Below are 12,019 nucleotides of genomic sequence, written 5' to 3'. Positions count from 1 at the left end.
AGTTACTGGGCTGCTCTCGCTGTGGATCCGTGGGTGGTTGCCACTCTGACCCATGGTTACCAGCTACAGTTCCAACGGCGGCCTCACATCTCACACCAGGTCAGGGTGACCGTCATCACCGACCCGGTGAAAACTCAAGCCCTGGACCAGCAGCTTTCTGGCCTCCTGGCTAAGGGTGCAATCGAGGCAGTGGATCTTCTGCAGAAACCCAGAGGCTACTATTCAATGTATTTCCTCGTGCCAAAAAAGACAGACGAATTTCGTCCCATTTTGGATCTCAGGGGACTCAATCAGTATTTAAAGGTCCTGCCATTTCACATGCTCACGATGGCAGAGGTTCTTCGGGCTGTGACAAAGGGAGGATGGTTTACATCAATCGACCTTACAGATGCATACTTTCATGTACCTATTGCAGTGGAACATTGCCTGTTTCTCAGGTTTGCCTATCTGGGTCGCCACTGCCAGTTCCGTGTGCTCCCGTTCGGCCTCTCCCTTTCCCTGAGGGTGTTCACTCGGTGCGTAAGTGCAGCCCTCTCTCCTCTGCAGGCCCACGGCATGAAGGTTCTGCCATACCACGACAATTGGCTTCTCTGCACCCCGTCTTGAGAGTATGCATCTCGTGAGTCGCCTGCTAGATCATGTGTCCCGGTTGGGCCTCAAGGTGAACTTGGAGAAGAGCTGTCTGATTCCATCGCAAACAACCACTTTTCTTGGGGTGCTTTTGGATTCTCCCTCCATGACAGCCTACCCGTCTGTCCAGAGGGTGAACGACATTCTCCAGCTGGTAAGTTGATTCAGACTGGGCAGGCAGCTTCCTTACATTACCTTTCTGCAGCTGCTGGGCAAACTAACATTGGTTACTCGGGTTGTGCCCTGAGGTCTGCTGTCACTGTGCCCTTTGCAGAGCTGAATCAACAGCTGGCGCCTGGATGCCAAGCTACACAGGCATCGTAAACTTGTGGTAATGTGGCCATGTCTTCATGCCCTGAGTCCATGGAGAGACGGGGCCTATTTGTCCAGGGGTGTGTCCATGGGGGTGGTAGTGTGTCGCAGAGAAGTGGTCATGAGAGATGCCAGCTCCATGGGCATCTGGCAACCCAGGGTGGTTCTGGGCCACTGGATTGCTCCAAGCATATAAATGTGCTGGAGCTGCATGCTGTGCATTTGGTTCTCAGTCACTTTTTGCCCCACCCTGAGGGGAGATGTCGTGATTCGGTCAGATAACACCTCTGTTGTCTACCACATCAACCATCAAGGTAGCACCAGGTCAGCACAGCTTCTGAAGGAGTCACGGGATCTCCTGGAATGGGCGTCTGTTCACCTATCCACCCTGCAGGCGGTGTACTTGCCAGGGCTGCACAACCAGGTAGCAGACTCCCTTTCCCGACAGGCGGCAGCTCCGGGAGAGTGGTCCCTCCACAGCGACATAGTCTGCCTGATCTGGGACTTTTTTGGTCAGGCAGAGGTCGACCTGTTTGCCACAGAGGAGTCGATTCCCCTAACCCTCTATGGTTTTCCCTTACAGGGGCCACAGGTGCACTGGGCCAGGACACCTTGGCCCATCGTTGGCCCAGGGTCCTCCTATATGCCTTTCTGCCCCTTTCCCTGATTTGGCTGACTCTTCAGAGAGTTCTTGAGGAAGGCCACAGGATGTTGCTGGTAGCTCCGTATTGGCCGGCAAGGCCATGGTTCCTACTTCTATGGAGTCTGTGTCACGGGGTCTTATGGTGTCTTCCGACCAGGAGGGATTTACTGTCTCAGTTGGGGGGTCAGATATGGCACCCCGATCCTCAACGCCTCTGGCTGTGGGTGTGGCCACTGGGAGTCAGCAGCTGACTGGGTATTCAGGTCTCATCAGGCACACTGGTTTGAGTGCCAGGGCATTCTCCACTCATCAGCAATATGAAAACAGATGGTGTCTGTTTTCCCCATGGTGTTCTGCCCGTAATGACGATCCGGTGACCTGTGCAGTACCCACTATTTTGGAGTTTCTCCAGTCTCTTCTTGATAAGGGCAGCTCTCCTTCGACACTTAAGGTATATGTAGCAGCTATATCATCTAGTCATGCTGACATTGATGACTTTACAGTGGGGAGCCATAATCTGTTTTTTCTTTTTTTGCATGGTGCTCATAGACTGCACCTGCCAATGGTTCCGCGAGCACCAGTTTGGGACTTACCCTTGGTCCTTAGTGCTCTGTGCCATCCTCCATTTGAGCTTTTGGTTCAGGCAGACCTCAAATGGTTGTCATGTAAGACTGCTTTTTTGTTGGCTATTGTCTCAGTTAAGAGGGTCAGTGAACTACATGCCCTTTCTGTTAGCCCATCATGTCTCAGATGGAGTTCAGATGGCTCTGAGGTTACCTTGTGGCCAAACCCGGCGTTTGTCCCTAAATTGTATTCTCATTCTCACCAACCATTGAGATTGGCGAGTTTTCAGCCTACGTCAGGGGAAGCTGATGATAGTTCTGAGTTACTGTGCTCAGTGAGAGGACTGGAGGCATATATTGCAGTCACTGCTGCTATAAGATGCTCAGACCAGCTGTTGTTTTATGGGGGCCCTAGACTAGGTTGTCCTCTGTCCAACAGCATCTTTCCCATTGGAATGTGGATGTCATCTGCCACACCTACGCTGCAGGGCGCCACCCCCAGCCAGTCAACGTGAAGGCACACTCTACCAGGAGCGTTTCCACTTCCTGGTCAGCCTGGAGAGGAGTTCCACTGGAAGCTATATGGGCTGCTGCATCATGGGCTTCTCCAAGCACGTTCACTAGATTTTACAATGTGAATGTGGCCTCCTCTCATCCTCTGGACCAGGTTCCTTTACAAGGATCCTTTGGGCCTTCACAGTGAGGTATGTGCTCAGGATTCCTTGTGACATTGCTGGTATTAGTCATTCAGTGCTTTCAGCACCGCCCTCTGGCGGTCAGTAGGGATGAAATAGAACAAAAGCTATGTATGTACGTACGGTTCTATGAATTCTGGATGACCGCCAGAGATTCTCTGTCACTCAGAATCCTTGCATTTCGTGAGAAGATTCTGTAGGAACAGAGTCTTGGATGTCGTCATGCTATATAGCCTTTGATTGATCATCTGATATGTCACAGGTGTGACTCTGTTGATATTATTGCTCAAACAGCGCATGCACAAAGGGAACATTCAGTGCTTTCAGCACTGCCCTCTGGCGGTCATCTGGGATTCACAGAACCATAGTTACCTACGTAACTTTCATTTTCTTGGATGACATTGTAGATAATTTGAGTTTAACCTGGGTTTTAGCTGTGTCCAGATTGTTTGCTACGTCATTGAGAATAAAGGACGAATCACTCTGTGTCCAGCAGAGCGTAGGTAAGTATTTCTTTGCTTGGCTCATTTTGTGTGGATACATAGACAGGTATTATTGCAGATGTCTGCGTGTTTTTACTTTCATGAGTCACTCTGTTAGATGTACTTTTGTTAACTGTGTCTTGTGACTGTGTTACCTGTTGCTGGGTTTTCTTCCATTCAGTTTCTCTTTCTTCATGCAGATATGTGGGATGTTGTTTTGAGCATTTGTTGCATGTCATCCTATTGCTGCAGTTCTTGGAGAAATTACCACTATTTAAACAGCCAAAATATAGGTTTTCACCTTGAATGAACTTGACTCTCTCAGTAACTGGTTTCTCTCTGAACTTAGGACATTTGTGTAAGCTGTGTCCTGTTCTTTTACAAAACACACAAGAGATCATGCTTCTTTCCGTAGAATTAGTTGTGAAGATTTTTGTTGTATCTTGCTTCTTATGAATGGGTGTAAGTTGAAGTTTTGTCTTTGATTTGTCAAAGTAACTTTGTCTTATAGCTTGATACAGTGTAATGGGATTACATGCAATACTTGCCTCCAATGACAGGAATGTTACAAAGTAACTGAAACGTGGGAACTGTCTGTGCTCCAGCTGGTACTCTGTAACCTTTCGGTTCCATCTGTTGCTTAACCAGTCTGGCAGTTTAGCAGCAAGTCTTTGATTCTCAATTCCACCATTGAGGATGTTCAGATTCTCATTGGTAGTCATTGCAGATTAGGAGCTTTGTAAGAAATCCACAAACTTTCTTAACTCTGCACTGTCTTTACGTTGGAGCTTTGGCCATGTGTACAACTTGTCCCTAAAGGCCTTAGCAATGACAAAAGGCTCTCCATAAAGTTCATTGAGAATATTCCATGCTGCCATATAGGAATCTTCAGAGCCAATCAGAAAATAGCCATCTAAGGGTTCTTTAACACACCCACCTACATACTTCTGTAAGAAAAATATTTTTTCTGCAATGGGAATGTTCTTTCTCTCTATTAGAGTCTGAAAAGATGCTTTCCAATGTTTAAACTTAAGTGGATCCCCACTAAATACTGAGGGCTCTGGAATCGGTAGCCTATTAGCTGACATAGCTTCTGCCAAAACCCTTACAAGCTCACCTGTGCTCTCGTGAACGACATTTAACTGTTGTGGTGGTTGTGTGGGTTGATTAGCAGTGTTCTTGAACTCAGTTACCTGTATGTTTGCAGGATTCGGAGTGATGCTTTCTTGCTTTACTGAAAAGTAGTCTTCTTCATAAACTTGTAATTTTGTCTTTGCTGCTTTGAGTCCTTTCAGATTTTCCAATCTTTCAATTTCCCTTTTTAAGTCCTCAACTGACTTTCTCTGTGCAGTACTTTCCTCTTGTCTCTTTATCACAGCCGCCTTCTCCTTTTCTCTTTTTAACTTGCGTTCTGTTTCCTCTGGATGGCGTTGTGACATCACAGCAGCTTCTTGTTATGCGTTTGTCTTCTTCCATGGTTTGCATTTTTTCCTCTAAATATCTCTTGTTCAGCCATTATCTTAAGCACAGCCTTTGTGGCTTCATACTTTGCTGTAGCTTCTTGTCTTTTGGCGGAGGAGCCATTAGAGATAACTGTACTGACTTCAAAATGACTATGAACTGAGACACTAGCTGAGCTAGAAGATGTAAATATAGAACTAGCATCAGGCCAAACAATCTCCTCCTTATTTGTTCCCTCAACATGGCGTTGGATATTTTGCGAAACTACCTTAGTCACTGATGCACATTTGTCTAACTTGGAATGCATATCATGAGGTGGTCCATCCATTGCTCTGTATTGATCATAAATATTGTTAAGAGCGGCTAGTTCTCTTTGCACAATGTCCATGTGAGCTTCAAGAATGTCAACTGGATCTCCTTTATTAACAGATTTTTTTAGCAACTTTAATTAATGCTTTCCATCTGTCATAAGTACTTTCAAAGTGATGTTGCAGCCCCTGTAGTTTTTCTATATGGAATTCTCTTCCTTTTCCTGTTAGCATGCAAGGTCTTTCACTTCTATGCAGCTCTTATTGCCCAGGTTGCACTAAAGAGGTTTCATCTAGTTGCTCTGCTTCTGCAACATGTTCTGCACTGGCAACTATTTCTGTGTCATTTGTTTCGGACATTTTGTTTTACTTGAAATGTTATGGACTTTTTAGTTGGTGAAAATCTCCTCTTAACTTGACTTAAATTAATTATGAGCTTTTTGCATTACTTCCCTTCTTGTGCTGTTGTTGTCAGGCTTCACACAGTTCCTTGTTGTTACTCCCTCCTTGTGTCACTTTCCAAACATGAATTTAAATATCTGGCTTCTGGACGTCTTCATGAAGAAGCCAGGGTTGGCCCAAGGCATAAGCAAACTAAGCAGCCGCTTAGGGCCCCAGGGCCATCAAGGGGCCGCCTCAGAGGAGCTTTTTATTTATTTTTTTAGTAATAATTTCTATGTCATTATAATATCAAAAACACACAATTTCAATATTAAGTGATTTGTTTTTACAATAATATATATTTGATAATGTATGTAGAAATTATTATTTTATGGATAAAAAGAAAAATAAATTTCTCTTGGGGGCCACTGGTCACCAGGGGCTTTGCCGGTAACATGAGTGCATCCAAATGTCCAAAGCTCCGGTCAGAAGTTAAGTAAGTAAAACAATGTCTCAAAAAAGGACTTATACTTCAGGGAGGGAGGAAAGAAAGAGGAAGAATAGAAAAAGCCAAGATAAAGGTTTGATTTAATGTGTCTTGGTAATGTAATGTAAAAGATTTGTAAAACTGCTAATAGAAAATTAGCTTGATAACGACCTGGAACGTTAAACAGCCAAACATTTATGCTAGGGTCTTTGTGTTTATGTGAAACTGAGTTTAAACTTTAAATGAGTTGATTCTCATGGTTGGCTCTGGATATTTCTGAGGTATTTTTGGCTTTAAAACGGCGTGTTTGATAACAATAATTAAAACTTCTCAATGTTTGATATTTTCTAGCAAAACGTTTTTACGTCAGGCTACATAGCTGCTACATCGATGAGCTGCTCTATGCTGTAGTTGGGATTTGTTGTTTGCTGCTGAGCATAATCATTTTGTGGCTAAAACAAACATTTTCTTTACATCAACTTCTAAGTTATGAGAAACTTCTGTTAAAATCATTTGAAGGCTCAGAATCAGTCCAGTACCGGTACCGGTCCACATTCCCAGGGGAGAAAGACTCACCGGGTTAAATTTTTAGTTATTGGAGTAACGCTTAAGAGAAATTTATTTAATCAAAAAATGATATGAATATGTATGTAGAGCTGCACCAATTGCAGTTTTCTGGCCGATCCCTGGTTACCTATCTTTAAAAAGCCTGACCTGCTGATTTTGATTTTGGCTGACATAAAAATTTTTTTGTCTGAACTGTCGCTAAATCTAGCAAGAAAGTCACTGAGTTGGCAATAGTGGGGTGAATGTTGTTAACTGTAAATGTTCAGATCTGACCTGGTGGGTCGGTCTGTCAGTCAAACCTCTCACTGCAGAGCAGAAGAGGACAGAGACTGATTTTTAAACCATTACTGACTAAGATAAGATTAGGGGATAAGACCAGCTGTGCTCGTATGTAAGTATCGGCCGATCATGATCCCCCAAAATTAAGGAAATCGTCCCCCAGAAATCAACTGGTCGATAAATCAATTGGTCAATAAATGTATCCTACATTTGCAGTAGCTTGGTCTTTGGTGCAATGACGCGATGTAGCCACCAGGGGGCCGGGAATCACTCAGCCTTGAGTTTGACTATCACTTCCACCTCTTCTTAACATCAATAAAGAGTTTTTTGAACTGCTGGTGTGAAGTCAGCTTCAATGCAAATCTTTAAAGTTGTTCTTGTTATTATGACAAAGGTCATAATAACAAAAAATATGCAAAATATAAAATAAAACATATAAACAAAATTTATGGCTGTAAAAAATCCAAAGTCTGCTAACATGTTGCTAGCTGGTGGTAAGTTTGCTTCAAAATTCTAATTATCTTTGTTTAATTATAAACAATGCAGTAAAGATATAAAGAAACTTACGTTGGTTTCAGCAATAATTATTTTATCATTTGTATTGGGATTTTTATGATTATTACTATAACAATCATTCAGCTTCATGTTATAACTGCATGGAGGCTGTTTGTTGCAACTTGATATAGTCTTCTTCATAAACTCAACCTGGTTTTAATTAAGCTCATTATGCGAAAGAGACTTTGATATTGTGAGGCTGTTATAACTCATCATTGTTTTTATCTTCAACATATTTTTGCAGTCTAAGCAAATTAAGATGAAAGAGGAAGCCAGTGAACAAGAATTAGAAAACCTAACGACTTTCCTGTCTCAGAAGAGGCTCTGGCTCCACCAGATCACCAACCAGTTCTGAGGATGAACCTCCACATCGTCTTCCTGGTGGAAGGCTCTTTGTTTTTTTACACTGAGCAGCTGGCCACATTTTTAACAGCAAAAACTGGTATGTAACCAACACTAAGTTCTTAAATAAACATGATTTGATTAAAGAGCAATTGGACAGAATTTATTCCCCTTGTTAATCTACCATTTCTCTTTCATACATTATATTCATTGTTATCTTTCAGGGCCCTGTGATGGACTGGTGACCTGTCCAGGGTGAACCCCGCCTCTCATCTGATGACTGCTAGAGACGGGCACCACCAGCCCCCCTCACCACCATTCAAGGATCAACGTGTTCAGATCATGGACGGAAAGATTTTAAGGTAGTTTGTCTCCCTTAAATCCACACTTAAAACAACTTCATAGTTAATGCCAGCATCAGCTGATTTTACGATATTGCTGAGTATTTTTTCTACTTCTAACATAAACAGGCAAAGAAGTCACCCAGAAATGTTTTTCCACCCCAGGCATCTGGTCCCAATCATTACCAGTTCTGATGATGCCACATACATAGTGAGTCCACAACGTCTAAAAATTGTAGGTCTTGTGTTTTTCTTTGCCGTTTTTCTGTACTCTTTAAAATACAAGTGCTTTCTCTGTTTAATTGCTCTATTGTACTTTTTTGTAGGTTTCTGTAAAGTGCAGTGGTCCAGTGAATGGGAATGTTCTGCTGATCCTCACTGTTCTTAGGAAGGAGAAATGTCAGTTTGTCTGGAGTAATACTGGAATACTGTGACATTAAATTAAAACAATATTCCTTGGTGAATCATTTTCACATTTCCTCTAAAGTGTATCTGTTGTTTTATTGTGCTAATTTTCATAAGCATGTTGTTTATAAACTTTTAATATATTGACAGTTTGTACAATTCTCTGATAGTATATTGCCAATGTACTCTTGAAAAATGGTAATATATTGAAAGCACAATGTAATTTGTTTTAGTTGGAAAGTGTGTTGTAGTTGATCCTTCTGTGTTCTTTTAGCCTAATATGTTTGCAGTACTGTAGTGTGTATTAAGCATGTAATGTACAAAGTGGCCATAATAAAAGATATTGATAAGTAACCGAGAAGTGTACTTCATTAGCAATTATAATAAACCAATAGTGTAATTGTAGCATACTGTAATCACACTACTAATATATAAAATATCTAATGCCAATGTGGTGGACGCTCCTCCCACCACCACATCTTGTTAGTATTTTTTTCTTTATATTAGTTACAGCTTATAGTCTGTTTAAGTTAGTTATTTCATTTAGACATATATTTTCTAATGGGTGCACACTTTAGTTAATGTCTGTCTGAATGGTTTATTTACACTTGTTTTTTGTTTGAGGTGATGCTGATTCAAACCAGCTGGAGGAGGAAACCTGACACAAACCATTTGTTTTTCTAAAAGACTGAAGGAGGAGACTTTGTTGTTTCAAGTTGATCTTAATTAGTTAATTTTGTCACTTAAATATTCACTTATTATTGTTTCTGCTAAGTAAGAGTTAGTTTTGCTTTATTTGTTTCATAGAATGCTTTAGTTAATTTTGTATTTATTTGTTCTTTTGTTATGTCGTGCCTCCCTCATGTGGTAGATTTAGATTACTCCACCCCTATTTAAGCCTTTTGTTCTTTGTTTGCAGGTCAGTTTTGTTTGTGTTCAGTTGACCTCAGTTAAATTGGGCCCAAAATTGTTATTTATTCCTTGACTTATTTTTGCATTAAATCATTTTTAAGCAATTTTTTGCTTGCTATTTTTGGAAGAATTAAATTGAACTTTTTCTACTTTGAATACTTTTTTGTCCTCGTTTGAGTCTGGTCCCTCACAGCCAATCAATAATCCATCTTCAAGTATGGATTAATCATCCAAATTATATATAAATATATAATTGCATCAGATAGTCAAGCTGCATTATAACCAATATACTAATATGGTTTGTATACTTATTTTTCACCATAATAAACTATGGCTAATTTATTAGGGAAGCATCATTCACAAGATATAATTCAAGCACTTATTTAAAAGACACAAAATTAGCTGGGATAATTTAGTATGTACTGTGTGTGTGAGTGTGTATGTATATAATACAATTATTTTAGGATTTTTAAAGATATAGGATAAATTGAATTTCTGGATTACACCTCCGTCCAGTTGATGGCAGTAATACATTAAGCCTGTAAACTGTCAGTAAACATCATAAAAAGGAGGAAAAGAAGAACAGTTTCAAATCAAGATCTAAATATTTCTTTTACTATGTATGAGCTGAAAAAAACTATTTTAATGCAAAACAGTCAACACCAGGAAAAGATGGAGTTTGTTATATAATGCTTAAACATTTAAATGATATATCTCTTACTGTTATTTTAAACTTTTGAATCTGATTTGGAAGACAGGGATAATTCCTGCGGCATGGAAAGAGTCAGTTATAATTAATGTGTTGAAGCCAGGTAAAAATGCAACTGACCCTTCAAATTATGGATTAATAGCTCTTACATCTCAATTAGGGAAAATAATGTAGAGAATTGTAACAGATAGACTATCATATTTTCTTGAAAGTAAAAATTTATTTTGTCCTTTTCTAAGTGGTTTTCGTAAAGGGAGAAATAGTAGTATAGGGAAATCTTTATTTGCAGATGATGGGGCTCTGTGGGTGCGGTGGACATACTATAAACTTATATATTTACAGAAAAAGATGCAGGATGCCATTTTGAAAGTGGAAGATTTAGAATTCCCATTCTAAATGGGGATTTAGAATGTCAGTTGCAAAGTGTCAAGTTATGTGTTTTTATAGAAGACATAAGGAAAATATTTTAAATCTTTATAATCAGAAGCTTGAACAAGTGAATACAGTGAGGTTTTTAGGTGTCATCTTTGATGAAAAATTAACTTGGAAACAGCACATAGAATCAGTTCAAAATAAATGTAAAAAAGTAAATCATTTGTTGAGATGTCTCTCTGGACAGGAATGGGGAGCTTCAAGAAGTGCGCTGTTGGGAGTTTATCAGGTTCTCATGAGATCTTCTTTGGATTATGGGTGTATAGCATATATGGCAGCTGCTGACAGTCATTTGAGAAAACTTGATAGTGAACAAACACAGGGATTATGAATACGTTGTGGAGCTTTCAGATCATCTATAGCTGCTTTGCAAGTTGAAACTGGTGAGCTTCCTTTAAGATTAAGAAGATTAAAGCTAATGTATGTGTATTGGGTAAATCTACAGGGACATAAATATGAACATCCAACTAAGGCTGTGCTGCAGGACTGTTGGGAACACCATAAATCTGATTTTAATAGCTTTGGATGGGTTGGGGACATAAAAGCTCAACATTTGGGTTTGACTCAGTTCCAGTATAGTTTTACAGTTCCACAGTCACCAATTCCACCAGGGTTATTTATCACACCAGAAGTTGATCTGCAATTGGGGGAATTTCTTAAAAAGGGAAAGAGTCCAGAATGGGTTATAGTTAATAATTATTTTGGAAGATTTAAAGATAGTATAATTATATATACAGATGGATCTAAAGATCCAAATAGTGGCAGAACAGGAGCAGCTGTGAATATTCCACACCATAAAGTCACGATTAAAAGGAGAACAACAGATCATCTAGCAGTTTTTACAGTTGAATTATCTGCCATTATATTAGCTTTAGAATGGTTGCTTGATGATAACATTAGGGAAGAAAGTAAATATATAATTGCATCAGATAGTGGAGCTGCATTATTAAGTATAAAATCTGGCAAATCTTGTAGATTAGATTTATTATTAGGTATATGCCACTTATTAGTTCAGCTACATAATAAAAAATGTCTTGTTTGATTTGTCTGGATTCCTTCTCATGTAGGTATAGAAGGAAATGAAGAAGTAGTTATATTAGCTAAACAGGCCCTGAAATCAGATATTTTACTATTCCTTTAAGCAAAAGTGAGGGTAAATCTATTATTCAAAATAAAATCCTTAAGGTTTGGCAGGAACAATGGGCTAATCATGACACTGGTAGAGATTTATATAAAATTTAAAAGACTGTGGGGGGTAATAGTTGTATTAAGGGAAGGCGGAAAGAAGAGGTAGTCATATCGACTTAGAATTGGTCATACTGGACTTGGTAGTTCTCTTTTCAGAAAAGGGAAACATGAAACTGGGACTTGTAATTATGGTAATCAGATGGAAATAGTGGAACATGTCTTATTAGAATGTAATAAGTATTTATAGGAATGTCGGCATTTAAAGTCAATATTAAACAGAGAGGAAAAAGGATTTTCTATGATAAATGTTTTAGGAAATGAATCAAT

The 12,019-nt window shown here is 39.9% G+C and overlaps 1 long non-coding RNA gene across 1 annotated transcript; it reads left to right on the top strand.

Annotated features, from left to right (window-relative positions):
- Positions 1–7,466: 7,466 nt before the first annotated feature.
- LOC111610348 lies at positions 7,467–8,498 on the top strand. The gene is made up of 4 exons (XR_002753617.1): positions 7,467–7,805; positions 7,930–8,067; positions 8,176–8,257; positions 8,373–8,498. It is a non-coding gene; the product is annotated as an uncharacterized LOC111610348 (long non-coding RNA).
- The last annotated feature ends 3,521 nt before the right edge of the window (positions 8,499–12,019 follow it).

The sequence above is a fragment of the Xiphophorus maculatus genome, chromosome 12 (genome assembly GCF_002775205.1).
Source record: "Xiphophorus maculatus strain JP 163 A chromosome 12, X_maculatus-5.0-male, whole genome shotgun sequence".
In the NCBI taxonomy this organism is placed as follows: domain Eukaryota; kingdom Metazoa; phylum Chordata; class Actinopteri; order Cyprinodontiformes; family Poeciliidae; genus Xiphophorus; species Xiphophorus maculatus.
The sequence above is the reverse complement of the archived record's forward strand: the minus strand, read 5'-3'. Positions and strand labels throughout refer to the sequence as shown.